This window comes from Taudactylus pleione, unplaced genomic scaffold (genome assembly GCF_031769625.1).
Source record: "Taudactylus pleione unplaced genomic scaffold, aTauple2 ptg000156l, whole genome shotgun sequence".
Lineage (NCBI taxonomy): Eukaryota > Metazoa > Chordata > Amphibia > Anura > Myobatrachidae > Taudactylus > Taudactylus pleione.
The window spans coordinates 18248286-18265973 of NW_028284558.1; positions in this window are offsets into that span (position 1 = coordinate 18248286).

A 17688-nucleotide genomic window follows, 5' to 3' on the forward strand; every position below is an offset into this window, starting at 1 on the left:
AATTCTGGACACCTGGACAGGTTTCTGTTCAGTCAAACTGCTGAGAACAAGACGTAAAATCTAAAGCATGTAGCAATCTTAAGAGGCATATTTCCTGTTTTTTTATTTTTAAAATAAACCTTGAAAATATATGGGTGGTTTGAAATAAAAATATTTTAAATGCTAAATAAAAGAGTAATCACAATATTAAAGAATGATTTTTGTAAACTCCAATCTTGCTTGCACAAGCTCATGCTCTAATTAGTATTCATAGGCAAATACATGGTCAGACTTCAAGGTGCTCAAGATTCCCTCTGTAGAGCAAGAATATGAGATACAGATGTGGCGTTTTTACAATTACACAAAAACATGCATTGGCTCCTCTTTGTTGGTGTGAATCGTAGGCTTTTCCAGAGCAGGGCTATCATAGCATATAGGCACACTGGGCAGCTGCCCAGGTCCCCACAATTCTAGGGGCCTTCAAGCAGGGGCAGGCTGGGCCGGGGGGGAATCTACAGGAAGTGTGTGGCCACTCGCTCCATGCATAGGGCAGTCATCTGAGTGATTACCGGACGCTCTGCTTGTGAATTACAATACAATCAAAGCATACTTACCTACTGGGTGATGGTAACTGCTGTTGCCTCCTCCCCGCATCTCAGCTAACTCCCATTGAAAAGGCAGCCTCAGTTTGAATTCAAGATGCCTGATATGAAAGTACTCGTCTACCCTATGAGTTGATGAGATGCGTGGGGGAGATGCTGTAGATATATGTTGGGGCTGCCTAAGGGGTGTCAGGTATACGCTGTGCACTTGCCTATGGTCCCAATTCAGAAGGCAGAGATATTCACCTGAGTATTTTATCATGTTCCAAAAAGCTTTGCTTTTGTACCTCATAGGCACACATCAACCTCAGATAGTTTTAGCTATCTACTCTATTTTTTGGAGATAGCATCGCCAGAGAAAGATTGCTGAATCCTTCACAGGCAGCCTGTACTGTACACATGTGCTGACTGACCTTCATGTACAATATCTGTACTAAAGACACTGGACACTTCTATGGAAAGTACTGATTGCAGCAAAATAACACTATCCTCAAAAAACCTCCAAAAATGCAGTTTTTGAAGATTTGACTGCATTCCCCATATGCATCAGCACTTGTACCTGACTCCATCTATAGATGGCATTACCTAATAGAAGCCTATGGCTTCTTACCAAAGATTTCCCCGGGAGGGATCCACTAGGATCCCTCACAGTATCCCCAGTGGCTTGCACATGCACTGGCCATGGACCACGCATATGCAGAAGGACTCCCGGGTCATAAACCCAGAAGTCCTAACACTGCAAAGATCTGCTCTCTTTCGGAAGAGCTGTCCATTGCGGGTTTAAATGCAGATCTTCTTGCATACGGAATTACTAAATTACACTATTCATGCGATCAGTCGCGTGAGGCATTGCATTGAAAATGTGATGCTTGGTGCATCCTGCCCTGAATGAGCAACAGTCATGGTAAATATGTTGTGGAAATGTATTAAGCCTTCTAAAGAGGAGAAGTGGAGAAGCTGCAATAGCAACCAATCAGTTTCTAGCTATCATTTATCTAGTGCATTCTATAAAATGATAGCTATTAGCTGATTGGTTGCTATGGGCACCTGCCTACTTTGATAAAAATCCTTGCTCTGTCTAAATATCTAAATATGACATAATAGATAAATTTACATGTTACTTCCTCTGTTACTGTTGCAAATACAGATGTTATTTATTGGAATGCTTAGGCAAACCTACATACAAGTATTGGACACATCAACTTTTTTCTCAGTAAATATATTTGTAATGGGGCTATTGTAATGAAATTTTCACCAAATGTCAGCAACAACCCATGCAATCCACATATGCAAAGAAATCAAACCATAGATGTCCATAAATTACTGTATCTTATGTATAATAATGTAAAATGACACAGGGAAAAAGTATTGAACAAGCTTACTGAAATTTATGTAATACTTTGTACAAAAGCCTATGTTGGTAATGACAGCATCAAGTTTTTCCAAGAAAAACTAGTCGCATACATTGCCCAGGTGTGATTTTGGCCCATTCTTCCACACAAACAGTCTTCAAATTTGAAGGTTCCGTGGGCCTCTTCAATGAACTCTGATCTTTAGTTATTTCCATAGATTTTCATTTGGATTCAAGTCAGGTGATTGTCTGGGCCATTCAAGCAGCTTTATTGTCTTTCTCTGAAACCAATTGAGAGTGTCCTTGGCTGTGTGTTTGGGATCATTGTCTGGCTGAAATGTCCACCCTTGTTTCATCTTCAACATCCTGGTAGATGGCAGCAGATTTTTATCAAGAATGTCTTGATACATTTTACCATTCATCCTTCCCTCAATTACTTGAAGTATGCCAGTACCGTATGCTAAAAAACAGCCCCACACCATGATGTTCCCACCTCTAAACTTCACTATTGGTATGGTGTTTTTGGGGTGATGTGCAGTGCCATTTCTCCTCCAAACATGGTGTGTATTATGGCATCCAAAGAGTTCAATTTTGGTCTCATCTGACCAGACTATATTCTCCCAGTATTTTACAGGCTTGTCCAAATGTTGTGCAGCAAACTTTAAACAAACTGCAACATGCTTTTTCTTCAGCAATGGAGTCTTGCGTGGTGAGCATGCATACAGACCATGGCGGTTGAGTGCATTACTTATTGTTTTCTTGGAAACAATTGTACCTGCTAATTCCAGGTCTTTCTGAAGCTTACCACAAGTGATCCTTGGCTCTTGGACAACTATTCTGATCATTATTTTCACTCCTCTGTCAAAACTCCTGCGAGGAGCGCCTGGTCATGGCCAGTTTATGGTGAAATTATGTTCTTTCACTTCCATATTATATCCCCAACAGTGCTCACTGGAACATTCAGAAGTTTTAAAATCCTCCTATAACCAATGCCATCAGTATGTTTTGCAACAATAAGGTTGCAAAGGTCTTGAGAGAGCTCTTTGTTTTTACCCATCATGAGATGTTTCATATGTGACACCATAGTAATGAGACACCTTTTTATAGGCCACCAGTTGGAACTGAACCAGCTTATATTAATTTTCACTGACAAGGGGCAGGATTGCTTTTTATTTACTGATAGATTCCAGCTGGTGTCTTGGCTTTCCATGCCTTTTTGCACCTCTTTTTCTTCATGTGTTCAATATTTTATCATTTTACATTATTACACATAACTTAATTTATGGACATCTATGGTTTGCTTTCTTTGCATATGTGGATTGCATGGGTTGTTGCTGACATTTGGTGAACATATCATTACAATGACCCCAATTACAAATATATTTACTGAGAAAAATGTTGATGTGTTCAATACTTATTTTACCCACTGTACATAAGCCCAAAAGCTACAATATTAACAAACCTGGCCCAGCATGCACCTCTTCCCATGTTTCCCATATCTCCCTACATGACTTTATACTGCCCATGATCCATTTTATACAAACACTACTAACCTCATTGTAAAGTGGCCAGATAGTGTCACTCCTTTGTCTGTAAATCAGTCAATGCCACCCTTCAGAGTATACAGAGTATAATAGCCAGTGGCTGGCCCAGGGTGGGACACCTGAGACAAGTACCCTTTAATGTTACTTGCTGCACTGTGTTTGCCCAGTGACATTCCTTATTATCAGTAAGTTGTTGAAGGAAAAGTTGAAATTCTTAAAAGTTATGTGGAAAAGGGGAACCGCTGTATCGCCTGACTGTCGTACATCACCTAAGTAAGGATTTGGAACAAGCTTTTACTTATGATCTTCAACTCAAAGCTAAAAATTCAGCCTTGGCTGATATTAGTCTTTCAATGAAATGATGAGTTCTCTGTACAAATGCCTAAATTATGCTAGTAGGAGAACCCCAATGATAGATAAGACACTTCAAAACAAATGATTTTGTTTAAAGACAAGATTCCCTTCATGCTTTAGCCTTTTATTCTGAATAGTTTGAAAAGTGTTCTTTCCATTACTAATTTCTGAAATTGATTCATGTTAATGCAGATGACATTTTAACCATGAAGAATAAACAAGCCATTCATTACACATTTGCTTAGATTTACATGCCTATGTTGCAGTTTGGAAATGGAATCTTTTTCCTGAAGCCAGAAATGTACTTTCTGAAACTAATACAATTAATCTAACTTATAGAATGATTTAATTCGAGAGGTGTGTTCTCTCAAACAGAACACTGGACACGTGAATGTAAAAACACATTGCAATGAAATATAGTGAAAGATATGGCTGTGTGTACAGAAATAAACATTAAATATTTAACCGAAAAATTCTCTCCTCTAGGCAGAACAATGATTTTGTTAAAAGTATAACTCAATCTTTTGCTTGGAAAAATCTGTATAAACTAACACTCTACCTCCTCTCTAAAGGAATTAGTCATTTTGTCAACAAGTTATAAGTCTACTGTGAATATGTAGAGGGGAGAATGCCGACAGCATAATACCAACATGGTTGTAATGTTAATTAAAGCATTTAACTGTGTCGGCATTATAACTTTAAACATGAAGCTTTACCATCAAAAATAGAATGTTTCAGTGTCACTATATAGGAAAATGATAAATGTTATATAAACAAGACTCAAAAAGAGATTTAAAAAATGACACAATAGAAAGAATAGAAAGAATTGCAAATACAGTATATAATTCTATCATTTTACAATTTATGTAAAATTGACAATAAAACTATAGTCCAGGATATAGTTTGTAATTTTGTTAATAGTGTCCTACTGTGATGGGTTGGATATGGGATCCCGGCGGTCGGGATGCCAGTGGTCAGAATACCGACAGTGGCTTCCCAACAGTTAGAATACCAATTCCTGCAGGTAAGTATGCTAACCCTGCCCCTAACCCGCCGTTCCCGCAGCCTAACACTAACCCTTCCCACCCGCAGCCTAACCCTAACCCTCCTCTTAGTGCCTAACCCTAATCCCTTCTCTAACCCTAACCCCAAGGCTAATACTTACTGTCGGGATGTCAGCGGTCAGGATTCTGGAGCCGGGGTTTCCGACTGCTGTTGGGATTCCGGTACTGGGATTCTGACCACGGGAACCTGACTACATCCCACTTTAATTCATGGGACTAGAGATCCCTAGGACACTGCTTTTTCTATGTGACTAATTAGCACCTGCACCGCCCGGCAATTACAGAAACATTTTCAAATATCCCTGAACGTCACAGCAAGTACCCCAAGAAATTCTAGTACCCAGGATGATATCGACTGATGTAGAAGAATAAAAAGCATGTTTACAGAACTGCAGTCCATCAAAGAGGTGATGTCTGATGAAGGCACCACAGCTCTAATTTAGTTATCACTAAAGAAATAGATACATCAATCCGCACTGGTACTACTTCTCTTACAAATAAGTGGTATATATGTATATCCAAAAAACCCTTATATCTTATATTAGTTATCTATAAGATGTTTGAAGAAAATAAACACATGCTTTTCTATGTACAGTAAGTGCAGAATTTATTTCGTTTTTAGTAGTATATAGTTTTCAAACAATAATATCACAACAAAAGCAAAATAACAGCAATAAAGGTATAATTACATAGACTATGTGTGTACTTAAAATCTTACATTTAAGATATTCTTTTATAATGTAACACAATTAAATAATGTGGCATTATATTTGTTGCATATGAAATATTCTAATGGCTGATAATAACTAAAGTGATTGCACTAAAGGCAAAACTTTTCTTCATTTTGTTGAATCTGTGTTTTTTCAGTACTAAATCAGTTTACGAGATGTACAACAAATCACCTTCTAAGCTACAGTAGCACGTACACTTGTACTAAATCATCTCCTTGGTTTATTAGGCCTTTCTCTTCTAGATCTGCATTGCCCCATCTTTTTAACTTAATGACAAAAAACAATGAATCAGTATTCATAGGTCAATACACAAACCTCGGTACAGCAGACAAAAATCCACATGACACCTACAGTAATTATTATACACAGCTCAAACACCAAACTGCCCTGGGAGATATATAGTGTATGTTAGAGAGAGCTAGTGAATATACAGAAATGTAAGATACAGTACCTCCCACCACTGAGACTGTTCTCTTTCTAATTTTCTCACTTTTTATTCATTTGATGTAACCTGAGCTGAACTTGTTAATTTGTAACCAATGTAACTCCAAGCTTAGGTTGTTTTAGTTGGAAAATAACTGAAAAGCATAAATAATCCCGACCGTAGGGATTCCAGCGCTCAGAATGCCATCGCTGGAATTCCGACACCTGTCAGAATCCTGGCACCAGCGTCCCAACCGCCAGATTCTCAAAGGTAAGTAGCAGAGTTAGGGAGAGGGTTAGCGGTTAGGGTTAGGCACTAGGGGGAGGGTTAGGATTAGGCACTATGCGGGAAGGGTTAGGTTTAGGGTGCGGGCAGGGGGAGGTTAGGTTTAGGCACTAGGGGGAGGTTAGGTTTAGGTACTAGGGAGGGACAGTTAGGGTTAGGAGTAGGGAGAGGGGGAAGGTTAAGATAATGACAGTCACTCTGCTTTACAGATATTTAATCATTCTAAAAGAAGTTCAGTACAAGCCAACTCGCATAGGACCATATTTGCCAAGAAGGGCTTTTTGACGTGACTACAGCAATAGTCTATGACGACACATCTGTACTTTTACTACTCTTCACAGATTCCTGTCCTGTGTCTTGAAAGCCCCGGGTGTAACATAGTCTGCCATTGCCCCTTTTTAATTTTCCCTGTTTCCAGTCCTATTAGTCATCATTTGCACTCAGTTGATGGTAACATCTAATTCTCTGCTGTAGCACCGGTTGCATGCATGGTCATTACTGCTTCTACAGCTGCCTACTGTGGTGTTCTGTACCTTAGTCTTTAACAGCTATCCTTGGGAGAACAATTACTCACTTCCCACTGTCATTTTTGGTTGCCTCTGCTATTTGCGGTGGGTTCTTAGCATTTTCCTGGCTGCATCTGCTTGTTGTGTAGCATTGTCCAATGGTTTTATTGTTCTGGTTTGAATGTTGTACTGAATATTTCTTTCACATCCACTCTTCAAGTTGCCACTGAGTGCAGCACATTCCAATTTAATTTCTGCTTACCCTGTGACTGCTGGGTTATATGCTGATTGGTGTGCCTGCCTCACTGCTGTGGGTCTTTCATTCCCTTTCCTAGGGACTGCTGTTTTTGCACTCTTGCTTTTGGTCCTCCCTCTTGCTCTTATTTCTTCTCAGCTTGGTGTGTGTGGTGGCTTTGTGCTATTGTGTTTCTTGGGTTTGTGGCTAGTCCCAGCTCTTGCAGGGCTATCCTCGAAGGGTTTTCAGCATGCTGAAGACCTGGGTTTTGCTTAGTGGTTGTAGGCATTTTATTGTGGGGTAGGCTTTTCTCCCTCTGTGAGCCATAGCTGCTGCTGCACTTACCTGTTACCATGGTTTTAATCTCTGCACATTTGACTTGCACTTTTGTTAATTGTTTATGTTACTGCCATCTTCTTACGTGCAACATGCATATTATGTGTGCTAATGGTTGGACTAATTTACCTTCTTGCCCTCTCTTAATTGCTTGGCGCTCTTACATCCCACTGGTGGGATATCTGTGCCTCTTTAGTTGCTCATTTGTGTGAGGTGATTCTGTGTTTAGTGCTATATTCTCAGTCCCTGTCATTGTGAATCTGCACTGTTGGGGTGAGTGTGCATTATGCATGCGTGTTCTGCAGGCAATCCCTTATGGAAAGTTTTCCCCTTCTCTGGGCCTCTCCTTTGTTTATATTGGGAAGTGATGGCATGTTCAGTGTAGTGCTGCGCAGTTGACGTTGTTGCATCATGGGGTATGTGGTTGGATTTCCTTTTGATTCTGTATTTCTTTTTCTCAACTACTGTCTCTGTTCTGTTATGTTGTTATGCTTGTTTTTACCATATTACTGTGTCTATTCCCTGTATCTTTAAACCCAGCATTTGTAGAGTTTGCTTGCCACCTGGATGAATCACCATACCTACAGGATTTTGCTGTTCCTGTCAGATGTCTCTGCACATCTCCATGCCACTAATGTGGCTGCAATCCTGTAATTTTAGATGATGACATTGCTACTTTGGTATGTGTGCTCACTTTTGCTCTGCTGTACTCAGTGGAAGGTTTTGTCCCTTCATTTATTTCCGATTCTTTTTGGTCTTTGGTCCTTGCCATGATATGCTAGTTTTTCAGGCTCCACAGTCTTCATCTGTGGGTGGGGTCCAAGGTTAGTCTACTGATATACTGTCCCCTTATAATTGCTTACCTCTTTAATTCTTCTAGTGCTCGGCATCCTACTCAGTTGTGTTGACTGCTAGGCCCTTCCCCTGCCTTCCTATATTTTTCCCTATTCTATTGCTATGAATCCCTGGCTCTGCATTGCTGCCTTTAGGATGGTCGTGAAGATGCTACCTTCTCCATCCTTCTCTATATGCCGTACATGGCAAACTGTATTCTGGAATCGGCGGTGGCGAGTTTGGATTTTATACTTCTACTTTACTGTTATGTCAGTCTGTATTCATTATTATACTGCTATCATCCCTGCTGGGTTTTTGTCTACAGTGGATTTGTTGTCTGGTGTCCTGCCACTTGTCATGTCCCTCTACAGGGTATTGGGGTGGATTTGATTCAGTTCCTCTGATTGATCTGAGTCTATTCTGAGGTGATTTAATTTTGCTGTCTTGCAGGGCTGTAACTAGGGTAGTGCGACTCATGTCATTCTCACTTGTAGCTTCCTCTTCTTTTATCCTCAGCATCTCCTGGCCTCCACTGTCTCTTCCCTGGCCCTTCCCCATGAGGTCATGGTTTTTCAGGTGCACTATCTTATGTCCCTATTTAAAAAATGGGGGGCGCCAATGCTCTCTCTGGCACAGGGCACCAAAAAGTCCAATTACGGCTCTGCTGTCTTGCTCTGCCATGCACTGTCCTACTTTTTGTGTGATGTTTCTGTAACAAATTGTGTTTTCGCCTTCTCTTAGGTCTCGCTTGCCTTGAATGCTGATTGGCTGCAGTCTCCATCCAGTGTGCTGTGCATGTCTGGTTTATATTGTTTGTAACTTTTATATGCACTTTGCTGTTTGCCTGGAATCCATTGGCCCCCTCTTGGCAGTTGTGGCAATCCCCAGTTATGTTGACACTCGCATCTGCCAGGTGTCCTGGCTGCATCGTGTTATGATGCCGCGGTTGGTTTTGTATATGTGGTTGCACTCTGCATGAAATTCAGATGTTAGGCCTTTGGAAATGGGGCTTGTCTGGCTTTCTGTCCGTTTTGATACTTGTGCACTTTTTTGTGTTTTCGGTAGCTGGATCCATTATTGCCTCAGCTGCTGCACTATTCTCCATTGGTGGTTTTGTCTTGCCCATAGGTTGTTTCTGTTAAACTTGACATGCATTTTTATTGTCTTGACAAGGTGTGTCTGGTTGGTGATAGAATTACTCTTTTTCTTGGGTTTTTCTTTAGGTTTTTGGGGAGTTTGCTAGGCTAGCTTTAGGATGTGGTGATGGTGGCAGGGCTGCAGCTTGTTGAGCATGCTTTGCTGTTGGTGGAGGGGTCTGGCAGATCAAATAATATGTGGTGCACAGCAGGTACACTCTACTTCACAGTGGCATGTCAGCCATTGGCCTCTCTTCCGGAGGCCAGCGACTCCATCTTACCAATCTGGTCTCACCATTTTGATGTGGTTATGGCACAGATGTTGCCATCTAGCAGTGCTCCTTTTTGAAATCTTAAGGTTTACTGTGGCTGCTGAGTCTTTAACCTGTTTCTGTGGTTGCAGAGACTGTTAAATTACATGACTATATATTAGTCTGCCTGCCCCCTTTTAACTTGAAAAAATTATTCTTCTAATGTTATCAATAAATTGATGACCAATTTTAACACCATAAACAGTTGTTTTGTCTTTATTTATTAGCGTTAAGTTGTTATTATGGTTAATATAAGTGTTTTTGTTAGAGTTGTGCAGGCTCAGACTTTTGTCCATGAAAGATGATGTTTGCTCATTCTGAACCTGAAATTTGGCGGGAAAAATCTGAACTTGGCGGGAAAATCTAATCTGATCCGAGCCTGCACAGCTCTAGTTTCTTTATAAGAAGTACAAGTCGGATTCTGCCATAAGTAGTTTAAGCCTGTGGCTAAGGATGCGCATAAGTTACAAAACATTACAGCTGCACATTTACCCCCTTCTGCATTTGGGAGCAAAATGTTATGTTATATTGGTAAAATTTAGCCTTAAGTGTTTTGTGGGGAAATTCCCCTATGATTGTGTTCTGCATAGAATTTCCCAATGATTTTGTACTGCACAGAATCCCGCCATGATTGTGTTCTGCTCAGAATTAACTTATCACTTGTGTTCTGCTGGGAATTACACTATTATTTTTGTTCATACCAGACTTCTACAATCCTCTGTAGCCCACATGTGATTATTTTCCTGAACACTCACTGAAGCACTATTCTTATGCTATAAGTTGTTGTAGGTTTCTATAGGATAGTCAGGGCCAGATTAAGGTCTGTGGGGGCCCCTTATGCAATGTCCCCAGTAGCAGTGCCCCTTATGCTGTGCCCCCATTAATGGTCACCCCTATGCAGTGCCCACTGTAGTAATGCCCCTTATGCAGTGCCCCCAGTAGTAGTGCCCCTTTGCAGTGCTTATATAATGCCCACAGTAGTGGTCCCCCTATACAGTGCCCCCAGTAGTGCCCCTTATATAGTTCCACCAGACCCAGTAGTGGTCCCGACTATGCAGTGCCCTTATATAGTGCCCCAGTAGTAGTCCCCCCCTATGCATTGCCCCCAGTAGTAGTCACCCCCCCTATACAGTGGGGTCAGTAGTTGTGCCCCTATGCATTGATCCTAGTAGTGCCCCCCCAGTGCCCCAAAGAAAGTGGCTCCCCTATACAGTGACCCCTGTAGCGGCCACCCTATGCAGTGCCCCCTGTAGCGGCCCCCCCTATGCAGTACACCTGTAGCAGCCCCCCTATGCAGTGTCCCCTGTAGTGCCCCCCCAGTGCCCCAAAGAAAGTGGCTCCCCTATACAGTGACCCCTGTAGCGGCCCCCTTATGCATTGCCCCTGGTAGCGGCCCCCCCTATGCAGTGCCCTTTACACACACAAACAAAATAAAACATAATTTACCTGAATCCCCGCTCCTGACACGACCGCCGCTGCCCGCTCCGAGTCCCGGCTCTTCCACTGCACTATGGGAGAGAGATCAGCATCATGACGTCTCTCCCATCATCACCCGCAGTGGGGGGGAGCTGGAAGGTGGAGCTCGTGAGTGAGCTCCAGCCAGCTCCCTCCGTTGACGTAGCAGCCAATGAGAGTCTGCCTGACTCTCATCGGCTGCTATAACAAATACACAGCTGCTGCCGGCGGCTGTGTGTCTGTCACTGTGTGTGTAGTGTGGACCGCGTTCACTGCGGTCTACATTACACTAGCGGCGGGGAAACTAGCCTCCGGGTGCAGGCTGCACCGCTGCTTGTGGGAGCCCCTCCGTGTGTGGGGGCCCAGGGACGACCGCCCCGGTCACCCCCCGTAATCAGGCCCTGAGGATAGTAGTAGAATAACTAATTTGTGAATCCTTGTATAGAACAAAGAGCATACTGTGCTCCACCTACTGGACTAAGATTAATAAAGCATGGATCAGTTAATAAAAAAAATACATTTATGCTAATTAATCTCTGCAATGGTGATGCACTTGACTTCCTCTGACTGAGTGATAATGATGTGATATAGCTAAAGTATATATACTCGTAAGCACTATGCGCTCGCAAGCGGGTCGATGGTTGTGCATTGCACATGTGCAGCGTGCGCAATGTACATGCACAAGTCCCGGAGCGATTCACTAGCTTCGGGGGTCGCTACAAACGGGGCGGCTGTCAATGTTGATCGGGGTGATGTCAGTAGTGAGCTTCCGGCTCTATTAGAGCCGAAAGCTCACTGGGGTTTGCTGCAGATGAGACCTTACCACAAGGGTCTCGTCACAAGCCCGATGGTCGCGATGATCGCGACCATCCCGACCACCCCGACCATCACCTGGCCGTTTGCAAAAGCTGTGGGCGGTCACCCACAGCTTAGCGAGCAGCCAGGAGGCCGTTTTTTTTAAAAAAAAACGTCCGCCCTCATTCAGAGCGAGCACTCGCTTTTTGCAAGTGGCTCTGAATGAGGTCCAGAGTGTTACATGGACTTGAGCAGACACCATAAACATACTGCTTCACCCTTGGCTCATCAGTGTGGGATATTGTATATGATTAACATACTGTAGGCAGTGCTACAGAAATAGTATCAACTAAAAAAATGTGAAGAGTTAATAACCCACTCTGAAATAAACTGATTTTTTTTAAAATGGCAGCAAATCAATTCAATGCTTTACTCTTGTGCAATTTCCCAATAGTCTGATGTCATGAATAGTATTAATATATTTGCTCTATTGCCCTGTGCTACAGATATGTCCTTGCACATCTTTGCAACAGTTGTGCTAAAAAGCCCCTCTCGATGAACCAAGGGCTTGATTCAGAGCCACTCGCTCTGACAGAGCGCTCGCTCTGAATCAGGGCCGGGCTTTTTTTTTTTTGGAGCGGCCTCTTGGCCGCTCGCATAGCTGTGGGTGACCACCCACAGCTATTGTGAGCGGCCAGGATGATGGTCGCGATGGTCAAGACCATCGCGACCATCGGGCTTGCAACGAGACCCTTGTGGTAGGGTCTCGCCCATCGCAAGCCCCAGAGAGCTTTCGGCTCTAACAGGGAACGCCTTTGTTTGGGCAGCCACCCCTCCGGCTCGCCCACCAAACGGGATGAGCTGTCACTCAACATCGACAGCTCGCCCCCTTTGATGCGAGACCCGGAGTGACGGAGTGCCCATCGCTAGCCGAGTCTCGTGCATGTGCACGATTGAGCCAGCTCCATCATGCGCATGCACTGTTGGCCACCATCGACCCAGTTGCGAGCGCTCAGCGATTGCGACCGGGTCTGAATCAGGCCCCAAGTCCCGTGAAACGATGCTATTTTCTTGCCATAAATGCATATAAGACTGATTAATTTGATATGTGACACTTGTATATCTGTGTGCGACTGAGTCTCTGAATCTGTATATAAGGTCCTACAATGTAGCGGCCACAGCTTTTTTCATTCCAAGTTCTGTTGTGCGTCATATACAGACTCAGGTGCACACAGACATACATGTGTCACATAGCAAATTAATCAGCACAGTCTGCTGTGACTTAGATGCATTTTCGGCAAAAAAAGACACTAGCTGAGTAACACGAGACCTGGTTGCTCACTCACGCCAGGCAAGTAGTGCTGTGTGTCGTATTGAGTCTAGATGTATGAGGACACATCTGTACACTTTAAACATGTGTGATGGCATGCAACGCTGTTCTATTTGTATGGCCAACATTCAAGTGTGCAGGTGGTTTTTGCACATTATTGAAAATTCATCAGGACAGTGATACAGTAGTTTTGATGTCTCTGTGGCTATCGGGGCATCCTTATAGTAGAAACCTATAATAATATCCTTAGCTTGCAATACAAAACGTTCCTTCCATGCTTGATAAACAATCAAAGCAATTGAAAGTCCCTTTTCCTTGATGAGATATATCTGAAACTGTTCATATCAACTGCAAGGTTAGCAGTGCCTATCCCTCTGCCAGCTTACTGTGTTTTCTCAGCATTCAGGTTATAGATCAGATGTAAAGAGAATCACCTGTGTAAATCCAATTTGCTAAAGGGATTGTAAAATCCATTTTTAAAAAACTTACTCAGGCAAGAAAGCAGTGACCCAGCCAACCAGATATTTTGATAAGCACCTCAAGGTCAAAAACGGATTACTAATTCATCAAATATATGTGACTGGATAAATTGTTTGAAGAGCAAATAGTTGTGCACGGGAAGATGTTCCGTTGCATAATTTTAATCGTACTCAAGGATTGGCAGCAAAGTGCAAAAAGAATTCTATGTGCCATTTGCAATATTGTAGACGGAAAGCTATTATCTTGAAAGCTCTGACAACCTTCTGCAGTGAAATGACCATTTCCTTAGCAGAAATTAATACTGCAGAGACCTGTGATTACTCTTTCATTCCTAGAAATAAAACTAGCCATTTTTCAGACAGTTGTACACTGTTTTAGACACTTTTCCCCTACCAAAAATAATATCATGGCTCCTTCCCAGCTTTGTCCTCTCAAAGTTGCACGTCTAAGCATATGTATTGATTAAATTGTCAAGTTGTCTGCCTATTATTCTCTCAGAAACAAAGACAATGGCAAAGTCTGCTGACAGACATCAAACTCTTCATGGGTCTAAGTCAACCCTGGAGTGCAACTCAACTAATAACTGATTCTCCTTCAAGAACTCTACCTGAAAATAGCACATGTCAAACATGCCATAACTGCATTGTATATAAAATCATAATTTAATGTAAATATAGAATCCTTTAGTTAAAATGTACTGTACTGTATGTTAAATGAACATTAGATGAACTAAAAAAAAAACTTTAGTAAGTTAAATATGTTCAAATGAAAGAAAAATGTACTTATACTGTAACTATATGGTACTGTATATGCCATTTAATCCTGTTGCCTTAGCAGACCCATTCACTCCTATGCACTCTCAAACAGATTTAGTGGTTGTCGATGACTATTCCTTTAATGAGAGTAGCAATGACATCTTTTAGTAACAAGAGCTATCAAAGTACAGAGCAGTGACGTATGGAATCGTTAGTGACAATGGTGCATATGGATACTGGTGCACTCAAATCAATAGTGACCTCATTTTTTTTTATTTAGCTTATTGGACTCAACCTTTTAAAATGGCAAAGCATGTTTGTTTGATAAATTGTTGACAATTCCATTTGTGCAAACCATTATCACCAGTTTGCATGAGGTAAGAGGTTGATGCCTGAAAGTCATCAGTAATATAGCTTGGCTGCAATGTTCTTGGTCTTTTCATCATCACCTGATTTCTTTGATTCCCCCTGATAAGTAAAAAAAAGCTATCAGCAAGACCAAATGCATTGAACCTTATTAACGTTTTGTCACCTCTAACTCTCTGGATCCTCTGTACAAAACCTTCATGTTTGCATTAAACCTACAGGAATCATCTGGATCAAATATTTTGAGGACATCTATAGACTCAAAATAAAATATATATTTTTTATTTTTTATGTATGTATGTCCAGTATTTACAATTATTTTTTTTAAATACATTACATTGCTGATTGAAATATTATGAAGAACCTAAAGACCACCCCAAATCAAGTCACCCTTATTACATTTTACATGCAAGAATTCGGGAGTTTTAATATCAATAGAATGTTTGGAATTCAGCTTCATACATGTGAAAATGTTAGATCAAAATACATATGAATATTATTCAAAAAATAATTTAGATTACACCTGTTTTGGATTTAGGATTTGGAACTGCAAGTTATTCCTCAATACTGCTAAATGTATACTAAATGTATGTATGGATGTATCATTAAGTTAAATTGGATGGTTATATTTTTTTATTTATACACTAGCACAAATATGTTTTAATTCTGTCTTTATTTAGCAGTATCAAACTGAATTTTCACACCATGGGGCTGATGTATCAAAGAAATGTTTGCGACAATCAGTGCTTTCGCATGTTTTACACAGAGAATAATTATCATTCAGATGTAATAACTAAACATGTGTTACAGCAAAACACTGCCAGAAACAGTGAAAACTACTAGAAATGGAAATGTCATACTGTATGTATCATATGCATAGAAATGTTTACACCAAATTGATGGCATCATTTTTGCCATGATCAGAAGGCGAAAACTTTTTCATCATAGATAAAAATTGATGGTGTGGTTCAGGGTCTGTCTGGGGAGCCGCTGTAGCTTAATTCCACCAGCAGTCAGTGGCGGCTCAAGGCAATGGCTAGCAGGGCCATTGATGGAGTGCCATTACCTGAAGGGCACAGCCATGTGCCCTGCCTGAAAAATTATTTTAGAGGCACTCAACAACGGCTGGCTCCAGAAAAATCAGCCCTCCACCCACCCATTGGCTTTATTGGTATATGTTCAGGGGGAGGGAGCAGGGCAGGGAAGGGGTGACAGTGGATCACAGGATGGCGCTGAGTGGTGCATTAAAGGACTTTATTTGTTGTGGAGCAGCGTGATGTCACATACACTGCACAACTATAGCCTGAGCAGAGGAGCTGCGGCGGGCAGCTAGAAGACATAGAAGAAGGTAAGTGTGGGGGCTTGAGATGCACTATGGTGGCTAAAGGAGCACTGTAGGGGGCTGGAGGTAAACTGTGGGGACTGAAGGTACACTTTGGGGCATGAGAGACACTATGGTGGTTGGAGGGACATCTCAGGTATGATAAGGCCTAGTGCTTGTGGTATTGTGGTGAGATGAGGAGGCTGAACTCAAAGTCTTCAAGGGACCCTCCAGTAGCCAGGATGTGCAGGGTAGTCACCAGGCGATGTTCTGCAGGTAAGGCTCTCTGTAAATAGGTGCCTTCCTTCTCTACATAGGGAATGACCAGTTGCAGCAGGTCCTGAAAGTTGGGGTCATCCATTCTCAGAAAAAATCTATTGTTAGCACAATTATTTTCTCTAATCTGTTGTAATAGGGGCATATGGGACAAGGACTTTCTCCTCAGTAGTCAGTCCTTGGTCCAGCAGCTCCGATTAATAAGGGCTCCTCTCTCCCTCCTCTTTTGAGCCTGCAGAAATCTAACTATAATGACCACTTAGGCAGCAGCAGTTTGTTTACAATCCATTCTCACAGGTAAAATAACAAGGGTGGAACTAACAGTAGCAATAGTAGAATGCAGCAGCTGAGTATATAATACAATTATAATACAATAACACAATAGCTATACCGTAATGGCAAATATTGTACTTCCTCTTTATTGTCTGTTTATTCAAGCCCAATATTAAAATCCATTTGAATTTTCCATCCTAAAGCACAATTATCTGACAGTGTGTAAGGAGACACTATATCGGTGAGACAGTTTGGGATTGAAGGGATAATTTAAGTCTAAACACTTATTGGGTAAATGTATGCTGTATAGCGGCCATTTTTGGGATTGTTTAGGTCAGTCTGAATCGGTGTAGTCATTAGCATTGTTGAAAAAATCTTATAGTGTGTATCCAGCTTTAGCCTACAATACAATCTATCGGCAGCACCAACTTTCCAATGATATCTTTGGCAAGAAGTTGCATGGGCAGTATAAAGCATAGTGCTAGAGTCTATGCTATCACCTGTACTAGCACATGTGACTGATATACATATGACTAAGACTTGCGTAGATGCATATGACTGGCTAGCTACAGAGCATGTGCAGTATTAAAAACTCTGGGGTATATTTACTAAAGGACGATTTAAAATCATTCAAAATCAAACAACTTTGATGTTGTGTTTTTGGGGTTAAATCACACATTTACTAATACTTGAAAAACCAAATAAAAAATTGTCTGTTAGTAAATGTGTGACTTAGCCCCAGAAACACAAAATCGATGTTTATTGAAATTGAATGATTTTAAAGCGACCAAAATGTATTAAAATTTACCTTTAATAAATATACCCTTGTCAAAAAAAGCTCCCCAAATTTGATCTAAGCCTGTACATAAAGATTATTATTATTATTATTATTATTATTATTATTATTATTATCCTTTATTTATATGGCAGCGCCTCACAAAGTAC